This window comes from Pinus tabuliformis, chromosome 2_1 (genome assembly GCF_031772625.1).
Source record: "Pinus tabuliformis cultivar Carrire ecotype Pingquan chromosome 2_1, CPIR1, whole genome shotgun sequence".
Taxonomy (NCBI): domain Eukaryota; kingdom Viridiplantae; phylum Streptophyta; class Pinopsida; order Pinales; family Pinaceae; genus Pinus; species Pinus tabuliformis.
In genome coordinates, this window is record NC_142299.1 from 436,812,098 (window position 1) to 436,827,540 (window position 15,443).

Here is a 15,443-nt window from a genome sequence, read left to right on the forward strand (position 1 = left end):
ACCATCTATTTTCTTCCAAGGACCACGTTTCATAAATTTTCATACTGCATCCATCAATACAACACAGTCACCACTGCAATACAACCATCAACTATATCTGCATCATCAATCTCTGAATCACCCAACAATTGAATCACTGAAACCCTGTCATCAAAACACAGTCCCCAGAACATAGAGCAAAACCCAGAACTCTGCAACAACCACTAGAACCAACAACAACCTCAAATATCAAATGTCATAATGTATACGCTACTTCGCTGTGTCGAACCAGCGTGTATACGCTCTTCCACCAAAGGGAACCTGCGTACAGATCTGAAAATAATTACTTATACCTTTGCTGCAATTTTCAACTTCAGATATACCCAGACCATAAGATATAAAGGATAAGACATGTGTCAGTATTCAAATCTATTCATGATCATACCATATAATGATAATGCATTTTAGTCTTCATAGTCCCAGTTCATCAACCTTCATTTGCCACATAGGTGCATCCTTAGCAAAGCATCACATACCCATAACTTGCATACTAGATCTCACCCTTCATCAAATATTCATCACTTGCATGCTTGCACTATGGCCTAATGATCTTCTTCTCCTTATATAAGTTTAGGCCTCTCTCAATACCATGGTCCAAAACCACGTAGGACCAATACCTTGGACCTGGGGTCAATACCACAGACCAAATACCATGGACCAATACCGAAATACCATGGACCAAATACCACGGACCAAAACTTAGTTTTCCAACATGTACGTGTCTTTCCTTTTGTGAAAGTGTGTGTATGTTATACATGCCTTTTGGTTTGCTAACTTGCGTGTACACGCGGATTGGTCTATAGTGAACCTGTGTGTACACGCGGCTTGGTCTATAGTGAACCTGCGTATACCTTACTTTCTTGATTCTTGTTGTTTACCTGCTATACTATGATCTTCCATCTGAGAGAGTTGTCATTAATGACAACACTTGTGTCATACCTATATCATAATGCCAACAAAAATTACTTGCACATGAATTCTAAAACAAAAAATAAACAATGCGAGAGCATAACACATAAAACACATATACAAAAAGACTTTCCCCTGGATCCCAAAACCGGACTACCAGATTGATTTTTCATTATTTTCCTTTTATATGTTACAATACATATATATACATGCTGAAGCATCCAATACCATGGACCGAAAACCATCGCGACCAAAACCATGTACGAAAACAATGCACAAAACCATAGGTAGGTTCGCTCATCTAATATAGGGCCCAAAAATATTTTCCTCAGGGTGCTGCCCCAGACCCCATAGAGGGGGGCTACCCGCCCCCATAAAACCTCTTGGATAGGGGGCTTCCCCCCCATAACCCCCCGGTTAACTAGGGGAGTTAGTTGTGGAAAGAATATAACACAACCCAACATTCTCCCACTTGTTGTTTTCTTTCCACGGGAGAGCTTAGTCATTTATCCATCCCTGCAATTCCCATTGTTTCTCTACACCAAGAGAACTTCTCAGAGCTCACAAATTTTGTCAATGCATCTGTAATATTTTTTAAAGTGTCCACCTTTACTAGCAACACCTTTTTGTCTTCTATCATATCCCTCACAAAGTGATACTGAACATCAATGTGCTTTTTCTTTGAATGGTAAGCGGAGTTCTTTGCCAAGAAAATTGCACTTTGGCTGTCACAATCTATCCTTAAGGATCCTTGCACTAACCCCATACTTGAACACAATCTCTACAACCAGACTGCTTCCTTGCTTGCATGAGTGGCTTCCATGTATTCTGCCTCCGTAGTTGATAGTGCCACTATAGATTGTTTCTTACTCATCCAAATGACTGCACCTCCAAATAGGTTAAACACATACCCACTTGTAGGTCTTCTCTGATCCACATCTCCAACCCAGTTTGCATTAACAAAGCCATGAATATTCAATATTATGTCCAATCTTGGTCTTCCTTGGTAGCACAAATCATAATCACTAGTGCCACACAAATACCTGAAAACCTGTTTCACTGTTGTCCAATGCTCCTTCCTTGGTTTTGACATAAACCTGCTCAATACTCCCATTGCATGTGCAATGTCTGGTCTAGCATAGACCATTGCATACATTAGGCTATCAACTACACTTGCATATGGAACACGGGACATGTCATCTTCCTCTTCTTGTGTCTTGGGACACTGTTCAGCAGATAAATTCACACCTACAGGAATAGGAACCTTCACCAGTTTACTATCCTGCATATTAAACCTCTGTAGTATTGTCTCAACATACTTCCTCTGGTTTAACCAGAGCTTCCTCTTTGCCCAATCTCTTTTAATTTCCATGCCCAAAATATAGTTTGCAGCACCAAGATCTTTCATGTCGAATTTGGAGGACAATTGGGTCTTCAAATCCTGGATAATTTCTTTTTCATTTCCAACCAACAACATATCATCCACATACAAGACTAGATAAATAACACGGTCACCAATTAATTTAAAATATACACAGTGATATGCTTTTCATCTGGTGAAGCCAAGTCCCCATATAAATGCATCAAATTTCTGATACCACATCCTTGGTGACTGTTTTAACCCATACAAAGACTTTTTTAACTTGCATACCAATTATTTCTTATCCTTCATCGCAAAGCCTTCAGGTTGCTTCATGTAGATCTCCTCTTCCAGATCCTCGTGAAGAAATGTTGTCTTCACATCCACCCGTTCTACCTCAAAATCAAAAGCAACAACAACAGATAAAAGTAATCTAATAGAACCTACCTTAGCAACAAGAGAAAATGTATCACCAAAATCAATTCCCGACACTTGGGAATAACCTTTTGCTACCAACTGAACTTTGTATTTCTCCACCTTTCCTTCTGCATTCGTCTTCTTCTTGAACACCCATTTGCTGCCAATGGGTTTCCTTCCAGCCGACAACTCCACCAGATCCCATGCTTCATTCTTGTGCAAAGATGCCATTTCATCAACCATGGCCTCTTTCCAGAGTTTTCCATCCTCTGAATCTATTGCTTCCTTCACAGTTCTGGGATCATCATTAGTAATAGATAAAACAAAATTTTGAACAAAAAGCAGATGGACTATACCTTTCTGGCTGCCTTCTTTCTCGAATTGATCTTCTCACAACCGGAGTTTGTGGCTCTTCATCTTCTGATTCCTCTTCTGCTGTAGAGTCTGATTCTTTCTCCTTTAGCTCAAACTCTATCTTCTCAGGTACCTTTGATGGCACTTCATGTTTAATAATATATTTCACCTCTCTGAACACCACATCTCGGTTGTACACAACTTTCCTTGTTATTGGGTTCCAAAGCTTATAACCCTTTAAACCATCCTTATATCCAATAAATATGCAATTTTTATATTTACTATCCAAATTTGTTCTTTTCTCCTTTAGAACATGTACATATGCATCACATCCAAATACCCTCAGATGTGAAAGAGAGGGTTTGTTACCAGTCCATACCTCTTGTGGAGTCTTATCCTCCAACGCTAATGAAGGTGATCCGTTGACCAGGTAACATGCAGTCTCCACTGTCTCTGCCCATAATTCTCGTCCTAACCCAACACCACTGAGCATTCTTCTTGCCCTTTCCATCAACGTCTTGTTCATTCTTTCTACAACTCCATTTTGCTCAGATATGTATGGAGTAGTCTTTTGTCGTGATATACCACACTTCTTACAGAATTCTTCAAATTCCTTGCTGCAAAACTCTCCATCGTTATCCGTCATTAGCACCTTTATCTTCTTCTCTGTTTGGTTTTCCACCAGAGACTTAAATTCTTTAAACCTGTCAAAGACTTCATATTTCTTCTTAAGGAAATATATCCATGTATTCCTTGAGAAGTCATCTATAAATGATACATAGTACACAGACTTACCCAGTGATGGAACCTTCACATGTCCAAACACATATCTGTGCACAAGCTCTAATATTTGTTTCGCCCTCTTACCACTAGAGGGGAAACTCACCCGATTCTGCTACCCATATACACAATTTTCATAAAAATCAAAATCCAGAGAGATATTAGTGATACCTTCTATCATACCTTTACCATGAAGTATTCGAAGGCCCTTCTCTCCAATATTTCCAAGCCTTTAATGCCATAGCATGGTCTTTTCTCCACTTTCAGGAACCACAGAATTGTTGCATCCATCAACAACAGTGCTACCTTGCAGCTTGTACAGAGTTCCAATATGAACTCCTTGCATCAATACCAGTGCTCCTAAAACCATCTTGCAGGTGTATTTCTCGAACACTGTTTTTACACCTGCATCATCTAGCTTGCTTACATAAATTAGATTTATGGCTAATGCAGGAATATGCAAAACACCTGGAAGTGTTCTAATCCTTCCACCTTGCAACTTCAACTTGACTTTTCCATGACCAATGATTCTAGCCTTCCTATCATTCCCTAAGAATACATCACCACCATCATATTTTTCATACTCGCAGAACCATTCTCTATGGGGAGTGAAGTGAAAGGATGCACCTGAGTCAATCAACCATGCCTCATGATATACATGTGTACTTGAAGAAGCCAAGTACGCATCCCCTCCTTCATCTGAGGTGGTTTTTGCCTCTACAGGAGGAGCATCATTAGATCCCTTTCCTTTGTCAGGAGCTTTAGATTTACATTCCGTCTTGTAGTGCCCTTCCTTTCCACATTTCCAGCACACCACCTTTACAGGTTTTGCTAGAGACTTAGATCTCCCTTTAGAATTAGATCTCCCACTCGATGACTTATTTTTGTTTCTGTTCAGGAACCGTGCTCGTACAGACAAGGCATCACCATTCTAGCACTCCATATTTTTCCATCTCATCTCCTCCATTAGTAAGGATGAGATTATTTCATCAAACTACAAGAAAATTGCATTTCTACCTATTGCAATAACCAGACTATCCCACGAATCTAGTAGAGAACATGACAAACTGATGCAATTATCTTCCTCTGAAATTTTAATATCAACATATAATAACTGATTTACCACAGTATTAAATGCATTCAGATGCTCTGTCACCAAGTCTCTGTCTTTTATCCTTAGGTTATACAGCTTTTTCGGTAGGAACAGTTTATTCACCAGAGACTTAGATTGGTACAAAGTCCCTTATTTGACCCACAAAGCCTTAGTCGTAGCTTCCCTTGATACATTCAGCAATACTAAATTTGAGACACACAATCGTATTGTGCTCTTTGCCTTCTGATCCAACTTCTTCCATTCTTCATCAGACACTCTTGTTGGTTTAGTACCCATATCTACCATGATCCACTGATCTTTATCTACCAATAGATCCTCCATCTTGAGTTTCCATAACTCAAAACTATGACCATTAAATTTCTTGATCTCTATCTTTCCACTGCTTGCCATCTTCTTTCACCACAAGAATCGATCCTGCAGATCTCCCACTTAACAGGGTCTACCATAGGCCCGAGGGAAACCCCTCAACAACTAAGGTGTCCCCTTGAAGCCAAAACAACTATGATAACAAATGTAGGTTTTAACCCCATATAGAAATTACCTACATATGAATTCTAAAACACATAAAATAAACAATGCGATAGCATAACACATAAAACACATATACACAGAGATTTCCTCTGGATCCCAAAACCGGGACTACCAAATTTATTTTTCATTATTTTCTTTTCATATGTTACAATACATATATATACATGCCGAAGCATCCAATACCATGGACCGAAAACCATCGTGCCCAAAACCATGTGCGAAAACCATGCACAAAACCATAGGTAAGTTCGCTCACATAATATAAGGTCCAAAAAAAATTTCCCCAGGCCGCTGCCCCAGACCTTGTAGAGGGGGGTTACCCGACCCCGTCAAACCCCCTATAAGCCCCTAGTTAACTAGGGGAGCTAGTCATGGAAAGAATATAACACAACCCAACAATAAGTTGGATAGTTAATTATTGCATTGGTAATGTAAAACCCTTCTCCCACATTTACCCAAGTTAGCTAGTCTGCTAGGGTAAACATGTGATGAGAGGCTACTATGATGTGATTCAACTCCCCATGTACAATTAAGGAAGTGGAATCGATAAAACCAAACCAATATGATGTTCCACACATGCTACATAACCTTCAGGAGCTAACTAACCCTTCTAGGTGACCAAGCCTTGAGATAACTTGACATTTCACTGATCTGGACCCCCAGCTGCTCCCATGACAAGCCATGCATGTGACAGAGGTCTTCTAGTCACTCCCACAACAAGGCATGCCAACGATTGTGGACTTTTTCAACCAATTCTCAGCCAGTGACCCCAAATATTGTGCCACTTTTGAAGGGCCAAGACTTAGGCCACTGCCCAGAACTTCATCAAATTTTAGAAATGATAAATAGCAATGGAATAAGGCTACTAATGCAATCATTGGTACAAGAAATTGATTTGAACCCTACTATCCATGATAGGAATTTTGTCAAACATGTCACAAATATGCAATCTATAGTTCATAACAATAGATATGAGCATAGATATCTCATACTTATCTCAGACTCATGAAGAAGCATTGATGTTGTAACACCCTCCTCCCACATTTACCCATGTTAACTGACCCGCTGGAGTAAACATGTGATGAGATTCTACTACAATCTGCTTCAACTCCCCATATACAATTAAGGAAGTGGCACTGACACAACACAACCAATCTGACCTTCTGCACATAGCACAAACTTCATTAAATTCTAACCGTTGGGGTAAATTCTTGCTCATATTTGATAAACTTCAATAAATTCCTTAACTTCTATGATGTGCTACGGAATGGTTTGCACGGTACTTCTATTTTGGCTTCAGCCCTTCCATCTTCAAATAAAGACACAAACTGCAAAATACTTCTAACAAGTATAGTTGCTACAGGGTGTTTATTGTGGTGGTTGGGACTATTATTTCAATCAGTCCCCCTTAATCACAATTGCCCCTATTGAAAATTCCCAAACAATTTCCGAGATAAACAAAACTTTCACGTGCCAATGGCTTTGTGAAGATATCAACAAATTGTTCCTGTTACCTGCAGTGCTGCAACACAATTTCATCATTGTTAATCAAATCTCTGATAAAATAATATTTAGCATCAATATGTTTGGTCCTCTTGTGAAAGAAAAAATTCTTTAACAATGCAATTGCTGAGGTGTTGTTGCAGAAAATAGTTGTCGTTCCCTCTTGGTCATGATGAAGATCCCTCAACATCCTCCTCATCCAAACTGCCTAACACACTGTTGTTGTTGCTGCGACATATTCAACTTCTGTTGTTGACAATGACACTATTGGCCGCTTCTTGGAGGCCCATGAAATGGCTTCGGAACCAAAATGGAAAACATATCTTAACGTGCTCTTTTTGTCATCGACACTTCTTGCCCAATCACAGTGTAACCAACCAACCTGAAATCACTTGTTGTTGTGTACAAAACGCCATACTGTTTTGTCCCATTAACATACCCTAGAATCCTTTTTGCTGCTTGCCAATGTGTCTCCTTGGGTGTCTCCATTAACCTCGACACCAAACTTACTACATACATTATATTCGGCCTAGTGGTAGTCAAATACATCAAGCTACATGTCATGCTTTTGTATAATGTTGGATTGGCATTGCTTGTTGTAATCTTCTTTGCTCAACTTCAACCCCATGATAGTTGGAGTTGGTGTGGCTTGCTGTTCTACATTTTAAACCCCTCCAATATGTCTGCCACATACTTCACTTGAGAGATAAAAATGCTATTTTTCTATTTGCTTCACTTCTATGCCCAAAAAATATCTTAACAGTCCCAAGTCAGTCATTTCAAATTCACTCTTCATGACTTGTTTGAAATCAGCGATGAGGAAATCATCACTGCCTGTAAAAATCAAATCATCTACATATAAGACAACAATAAGAATCTTACCATCACTCTCTTTGATGTAGAGAGTAGGCTCACTGTCACATTTGTCGAAACCATTGTCCAACAAGTAGGAATCTATCCTGCTATACCATGCATGCGGTGCTTGCTTCAACCCATAAAGAGATTTCCTCAACCGATACACTTTGTCTTCTTGGCCTTCTACCTCATAACTAGGCGGTTGCACAACATACACTTCCTCTTTCAACACTCCATTCAAGAATGCTGATTTTAAGTCCATTTGATACACTTTCCACTTATGCTGCACGACAATCGTCACAACTGCCCGCACTATCTCCATCCTTGCGACTGGCACAAAATTCTTCACGTAATATCTTCCATGCTACTACTTATATCATTTGATGACTAGGCTTGCTTTGTGGCTTTCAATCTATCCCTCAATGTTGCTTTTGGTCTTATAGACCCACTTCACTCCAATGACATGTTTTCCTTTCGGAAGGTTCACTAACTCCCATGTGTCATTCCTTTCTATTGCTTCTATTTCTTCCTCCATTGTCGAAACCCATTTTTCTTCTTTGACTTTATCCTCAAAATGGATTGGGTCATTTACATGACAAAACAAGGCAAATAAGGAATTCAGACCAGTGTTACTATCAACCTCATCTTTCTCATAAATTTCATTTAAATTTCTGAATTTTGAATTTTGGTCTACGCCTACTGAAGATGGGCTTGACATATCACTTGGTGTTGCACTTTGCTGCGTGCTTGGAGAAGCACTTGCTTAGTTGCGCAAAATTGTCCTATTATTCGTTGATGGTGTTTCTTGTTGCCTGCTTTGTTGCGCTTGAATAGGAGTAGTGGGAATAAATGTTGAGGAATTACTTGTTGCTGTTAATTCCTCTTTGTCCTCATGTGGTATACATGCTTTGACATTGACTTTCTTCTCTAAACTTCCATCCCATGCTTCCTCTTCTATAAACTGCACATCTCTACTGATTATGACCTTCTTGGTTAATGGATTGTAGAGTTTGTATGCCTTGGATTCATCACTGTATCCAACAAATATACATTTCTCCCCCTTTCTATCCAACTTCTTCCTCAACTCATCCAGGACATGTGCATACGCCACACATCCAAAAACTCTCATGTGAGTGACACTATGCTTTCTTCCACTCCATGCCTCTTCAGGAACTATGTTCTGGACGCTTTTGGTTGGACATCTATTCAAGATATATGTTGCACAAGCGACAGCTTCAGCCCAATAATCATTTGGAAAATGCTTTGCCTTCATCATACTAGCCATTTCCATAATGGTCCTATTCTTCCTTTCTGCCACACCATTTTGCTGAGGTGTATACCTTGTTGTAAATTTCTTGTGAATTCCATGATCCCTACAAAAATGAAGGAAATCATTTGAATTGTATTCTCCACCTTTGTCAGTCCTGAGGACTTTGATGTAGTGTTCACTTTTCTTCTCAATAAGAGATTTGTATTGGCGAAAGTGCTCAAACACTTTGACCCATGTCTTCTTTTTGTAGTCATCTATGAAGGTCAATAAATAGTGGCTGCCACCAATTGTTGGTGTCTGCATTGGTCCACATAAATCTGAGTGGACAATCTCCAAAGGTGCCTTTGCCTTTACTGACTTTCCTGCTAGAAATGTCTCTCTATGTTGCTTGCCCAAGATACGTCCTTCACATAGGTTGTTCGGTTTTTCTATGAGTGGTAGTCCCTTCACCATGCTTTTCCTATGCAGAAAATTCAAACCTCCAAAGTTGAGATGTCCAAATATCAAATGCCATAACCAATTTTCATCTTTGACCTCTGATTGAAAGTTTACTTGTATGACATCCGTATCTTTTCTTGCATCCTCTTGTGGGTTCATTGAGAGTTGTGCTTGTGCACCTTCTCTCTGCAAATCTGATCTTATTTTTAGGGGAAACATTCTATTGTTTGTCATCTGAACCTTTGCAATCAACTGTCTGAATGGAGGTCTATCCAAAATTATGCACACATCATTTTTGAAAAAGACATTGTAGCCCTTTTGTATGAGCTATCAAATGCTCATGAGGTTATGCTTCAAACCGGGGACAAAGTAAACATCTGATATGTACTTATTCTCCCCCTTCTTTGTTAGGATATTAACGCTTCCTTTTCCCATAACAAAGACTTTGATATCAGTCCGTAATGTCACTTCAGATTTCACACTTTCATCTAGATTGGAAAATGTTTCTATGTTTCCTGACATGTGGTTGCTACACCCTGAATCTTGATACCATATATCATATCACTTTGTTTTTCTTGTGCTACATTACAAGCTAAAAACTGTTATCATGGTTCTGACTTTCTTTTGTGAAATTTATGCTTGGCTTGTCATATTTCTTCTTTCTACATTCATTTGCATAATGTCCATACTTCTTATAGTAATGACATTGAACTTGAGATTTATCATACCTCTGACCTTGTGCTTGATTTTGGCTTGGGCCTTGACTTGGATTTTGATTGCTGCCTCTTCCATTTGAGCTTGAAGGGCTGCTTCTTCCACTTCTGTGTGGTATTCTTCCTCTTCCTCTAGCATATGATCTTCCTCTGCCTCAACTTGACCAAATGATACTTGTGTTTTGAAGGCATGCTCCAATGAGGAGCTTGTTTCTCTATTTAGTCTATGTACATGAGAAATCAGTGATGCATTAAGCTCATCCACTAAGAACTGTGAGAGATCATTTGTCTCTTCTCAAATCTTGCTAGAAAACTTTCTCAACTATTCTTCTTTCCTCAAGTGTCTCACCATGAGACCTGATTTGAGTAACTAGCCCAATTACATGTGAAAAAAACGAGTCTACATTCTCAAACTCTTTCATACAAAGTATTTCAAAGTCTCTTCTCAACATTTGCAGCTTTGTTGTCTTGACTTTTGCCATGCCTTGATGGGTTGTCTGGAGTGTGTCCCATTCTTGCTTGGACTTCATTGCTACTGCAACCCTTGGGAAAACACTTTCATGAATGCTTGAAAAATGTAGAAGAGGGTTTTTGCATCCTTCTTCCTGTTATCTCTTAACAACTCTCTTTTTTCTTGAGACAGGACATTGTATGTTGTTGCATCTGCTGGTTCTTGAAAACCATTCTCCACCAAATGCCAAATGTCTTGAGAAGAAAACATGTCCTTCACTGTAATAGCCCAATAATCATAATTTTTGCCTTTAAACTGAGGTATTTGAGGATTAGTCAATATTTTGCTTGATGCTTCCATTTCTAAGTGTAAGAAAACAAACTTTCTACTTGCTCGTAAATATACTAAAAACAATCTACCCTCAAAACAATTTTAACTTCTAGTAAAAACACTTGTTTTTACATTAACAAAGTTTAACCCGAAAATTCTTGTTTTTACATTAACAGAGTTTAACCTAAAAACACTTGTTTTTACATTAACAGAGTTTAACCCGTTCTGATACCATGTTAGAAAATAGGATTTAGGTGGAGAGACAGAGGGGAGAAGAAGCATAGGAAAGTAGTTTCGCGGAGAGTTCACATGCGTTAAGGATTTTGGCATAGCTATACAAGGATTTCACGCAGCTATCCTGAGGCTTTAAAAACACAGAATTCACTCATGGCAAAAAAAATAGAGTAAAACAGAGTAAGCTTGGAGCAACACAATAAAAATTTAAGATTAAATTCTAATTCATGAAAATACATTTATATGAGACTGTGGCTCATTCACCAAGTAAAACAAATGTTTACAGTGATTTACACTTCACAAGGGGTTGCGGAATAACACACAGTAAAACGCAGTAACTGTTGTTTTCACGCACCCACCAAAATTTGCTCTACGATTTTCTCCTCACAGACTCTAGGTGTCTAACTTAACCAACCTCTCTTTCCATCACTTACAAAATGACTTTTACATCTATATTTATCTCAACATAGAATTTGACATTAATACATGACAAAGAAAAATAATTAATACGATATTATTGTTGAGTGTCGACAGTAATCGCGCAGGTGTTTATGGAGTAGGGACAATAGTTGCACTGTAAATGCTTGCCCATATTTGCTAAACTTCATGTGATGTGCTACAGAATGGTTCGCGTGGTACTTTTATTCTGGCTTCAGTCCTTCCATCTTCAAACAAAGATGCAACCTACAAAAATACTTTTGACAAGTATGGTTGCTATTAGGGTGTTTATTGCGGTGGTTGGGATTATTATTTCCATCACACAACTGATTGGGAAGGATGGTTGGGTCTTCGTAACCTAGAGAACATATGCGTTGTTGAGGTCAACAGTGAAAATTGTATAAGAATGCACGACCATGTTAGAGACCTTGGCAGAGATCTCGCAAAGGAAACTCCGGGATGTGAGCTTCAGCTTTGGTGGCTCACTGACAGCCTTCTTCATAATATTTTGACACGATATCCTGTAAGTGTTTTGTAGATTTCAACGGGTTTCAAAATAAAGTTGTGTTAATCTTTTGAAGTTTTGAAGTATTACAACTTTTTAGGATTGACCATCTTGTTTTTAAAAGTTCGAGGTGATCAATTCAGGTGCGTGGAATTAGCATGGTTCACGGAAATGTGTCTAAACAATCTTTGGAAACCCTTGCGAACAGCTTCAACCTAACTTGCTTACAATTTCTTTGGGCTGAAGGCTATTTTGTTGAATGCCTATTCCGGGTTGGGAAGTTACCACAACTAATATATCTCTATTGGGAGAATTTCCCATACTCATCCTTACCTTCCTTGATTTCACTCAAAACTTTACGAGTTTTATATATACAGAACGTGAGCCACCTACAAACACTGTGGCAACATGAATCTCAGGTAATCTTTTCTTTTTTCTTTGAAGCAGATTTTTGATTTGTTTTTCTCCAAATTATAAATATCGCTTGCACTTGATAATCGTCTTCGCATACCACAATGCCAAAATATTCACAATTACAGTGTCAAACACACTTTATTAATGTACATTGCAGGCACCTCTCAAATTGAGGGAATTGTATATTCGTGCTCCCCTTTCAAAAGTTCCAAAGTCCATTAGAACGCTGAAGCACCTCCAAAAATTTGTCTGTATGAGAGTCACCTTGAAATTTTGCCAAATGAATTCTGTCATATGGATTGCTTAAGACACGTTGGATTAAGGTATTGCTCGGTCTGCAGATGCTCCCAAACTCACTGGGGAACTTAACCAAGTCTTCAAAGTTTGGACCTATGCAGGTGTTTTGCTCTGTAGACGCTCCCAGACTCAGTTGGGAATTTAACGGGACTCCAAAGTCTTGACTTGGAGGGGTGCTCTACTCTCCAGATGCCCCCAAAATCAGTTGGTACCTTGCTGTCACTCCAAAGCCTTGACTTAGGTGGGTGCTTCTCTTTGTAGATGCTTCTAGACTCGGTTGGGAACTTGATAAGCCTACAACATTTTAATTTGAGTGGGTGCTTCACGCTGCAAACACTCCCAGACTCTATTGGGAATTTGGTGGGCCTCCAATATCTTGACTTAGGTAGATGCTCTACTCTATAGATGCTCCCAGATTTGGTTGGGAGCTTGACAGGTCTCCAACGGCTTCACTTGGGTGGGTGCTCGGTTATGCAAACGCTCCAGACTCAATTGGGGATTTGATGGGTCTCCAAACGTTACAGACACTCCCAAATTGGATTGGGAATTTAATGGGCCTCGAATGTCTTCACTTGGGTCAGTGCTTTGCTCTGCAGACGCTCCTAAAGTGGGTTGGCAACTTGACCAACCTCCAACATCTTCACTTTCGTTGATGCACCGTTATGCAAATGTTGCAGACACTCCTAGATTGGATTGGGAATTTAATGGGCCTCCAACAACTTCACTTGGGCCAGTTCTTTGCTTTGTCGACACTCCCAGAGTGGGTTGGCAACTTGACGAGCCTCCAGCGTCTTCACTTGAGTGGGTGTTCTTCTTTGTAGGTGCTCCCAAACTCGGTAGGGAACTTGATAGGCCTCCAAAGCAGGCCTGGAATTTGACGTCTTTTAAGACGTATTTTAGGTTTCAAGACGTATTTGACGACAACCAGAAAATTTAACCCGTCACATACTACTTCTCTTTGATATCTGCAACCTGTCAGAATGACATCTGATTTCAAATTTAAATCATCAAAAATTATAATACATATACCATTGAAGGGATTTTCCTCTCAGCATAAGTTTAAATACAAGTAGTTGGCTGCACTCTCAATCTCTCGAGCATATCCATATTAAATCCACAACTCTATGATAAAGCATAATTGCATTGAATATTTATAACTGGGAATTCAAGTTTCCAACAATTGTTCTACACTCTCAATCTCTCTGGCATGCCCATAGTAACTAAAATACGGTGAAAGCTTACTAATCAAAATACAATGCCATATCACAATCATTTAGTGCACTCAGATTGTGTTCCAAATTCCAATGTAATCTTTCTAAAACATCCCCGCAAAAACAGGGTTCCCCCATCCCCATCTTCAACTACACCTGGCACCCTTGGGCCTTTCCCATTTCCCACAAGATTCCGGCACCGAATCCATCTCATGCGGGGAATTCCCTTTTGGCTGCAAGAATCGTTTCACGAGCCTTTCTATTGTAGTCCTACTATTCATAGAGGCGAATGTTGTCGAGGACAGCGTGGACGACTTGCCCTCCGCTGCCAACCCTTTCTGATTAAGATGTTTTTGGCATTGTGCAGAAATGGAAGGAAGGAGGATATGACACAATTCTTTAAAATTAAGGTATGCCTCCATGGTAAAACATGATTTATTTTGTTAATGCAAATTGAAAATTAAAGAGCTTGGTTTATTATAAATGGTTCAAATGGTTTTGTGAGTAGATTTTTATCCTTTTTGTTTAAATATTTAAATATTGTTAAGTACGTTAGGATTAGTTTATTATCATAATCTTATGTTTTCAAATTCATTTCTGATTTTCTTAGTGCACCATATCTCTTTCTATTGTTTTCTCTTTGAATTTATCATCTTTCAAGTCAATTTTTTTTCTTTCAATACAATAGGTGGTCTGACATTTTACCAATTTTTTTTGGAATACTCATAAAAATTTTCGTAAAATATTTTTATTTTTGGAAACCTAATGCAATTGATCTTTTATCTATACCATTCATGTCAATTTGTTGTATAATGCAATGTCCTATAGCACCCATAATTACTTCTAGTTAGAATTTGTGTGTTTATCACTGGATTTGTTAAGGGTTCAAACTTTGTACAATCCTAATAACCAAATTGTTATCTCAACTAAAAACTTTCTGGGATAATCTTTTAAGAAGACACCATATGATTATAAGTTTTTAAAATAGTTATTATATAATAATATGTTTGGCTGAATATATCAAATTCCAAATTTGATATGTTATTCATTTGTGTGAACTTTTCATATGCATTTTGAAACTTCACATATTCAAATTTAAATGGATTGAGATAGCATTCATACTAATACTAATAATATTGAATGCACCCAAAACTTTAAATTTATTGACATAAGTGTACTTATGCACTTCACACTTCCTCAAGAGTTGAGAGGCCATCCTGATCTCACTCGCATGCCCAACCAGGGTTTAAAATATCTATAGTTTACATCGTTGCTATTAC

At 38.7% G+C, this 15,443-nt stretch overlaps 1 pseudogene; it reads left to right on the forward strand.

Annotated features, from left to right (window-relative positions):
• Window positions 1-13,773, forward strand: part of LOC149200783 (disease resistance protein Roq1-like) — a 36,910-nt pseudogene extending 23,137 nt beyond the window's left edge.
• The last annotated feature ends 1,670 nt before the right edge of the window (window positions 13,774-15,443 follow it).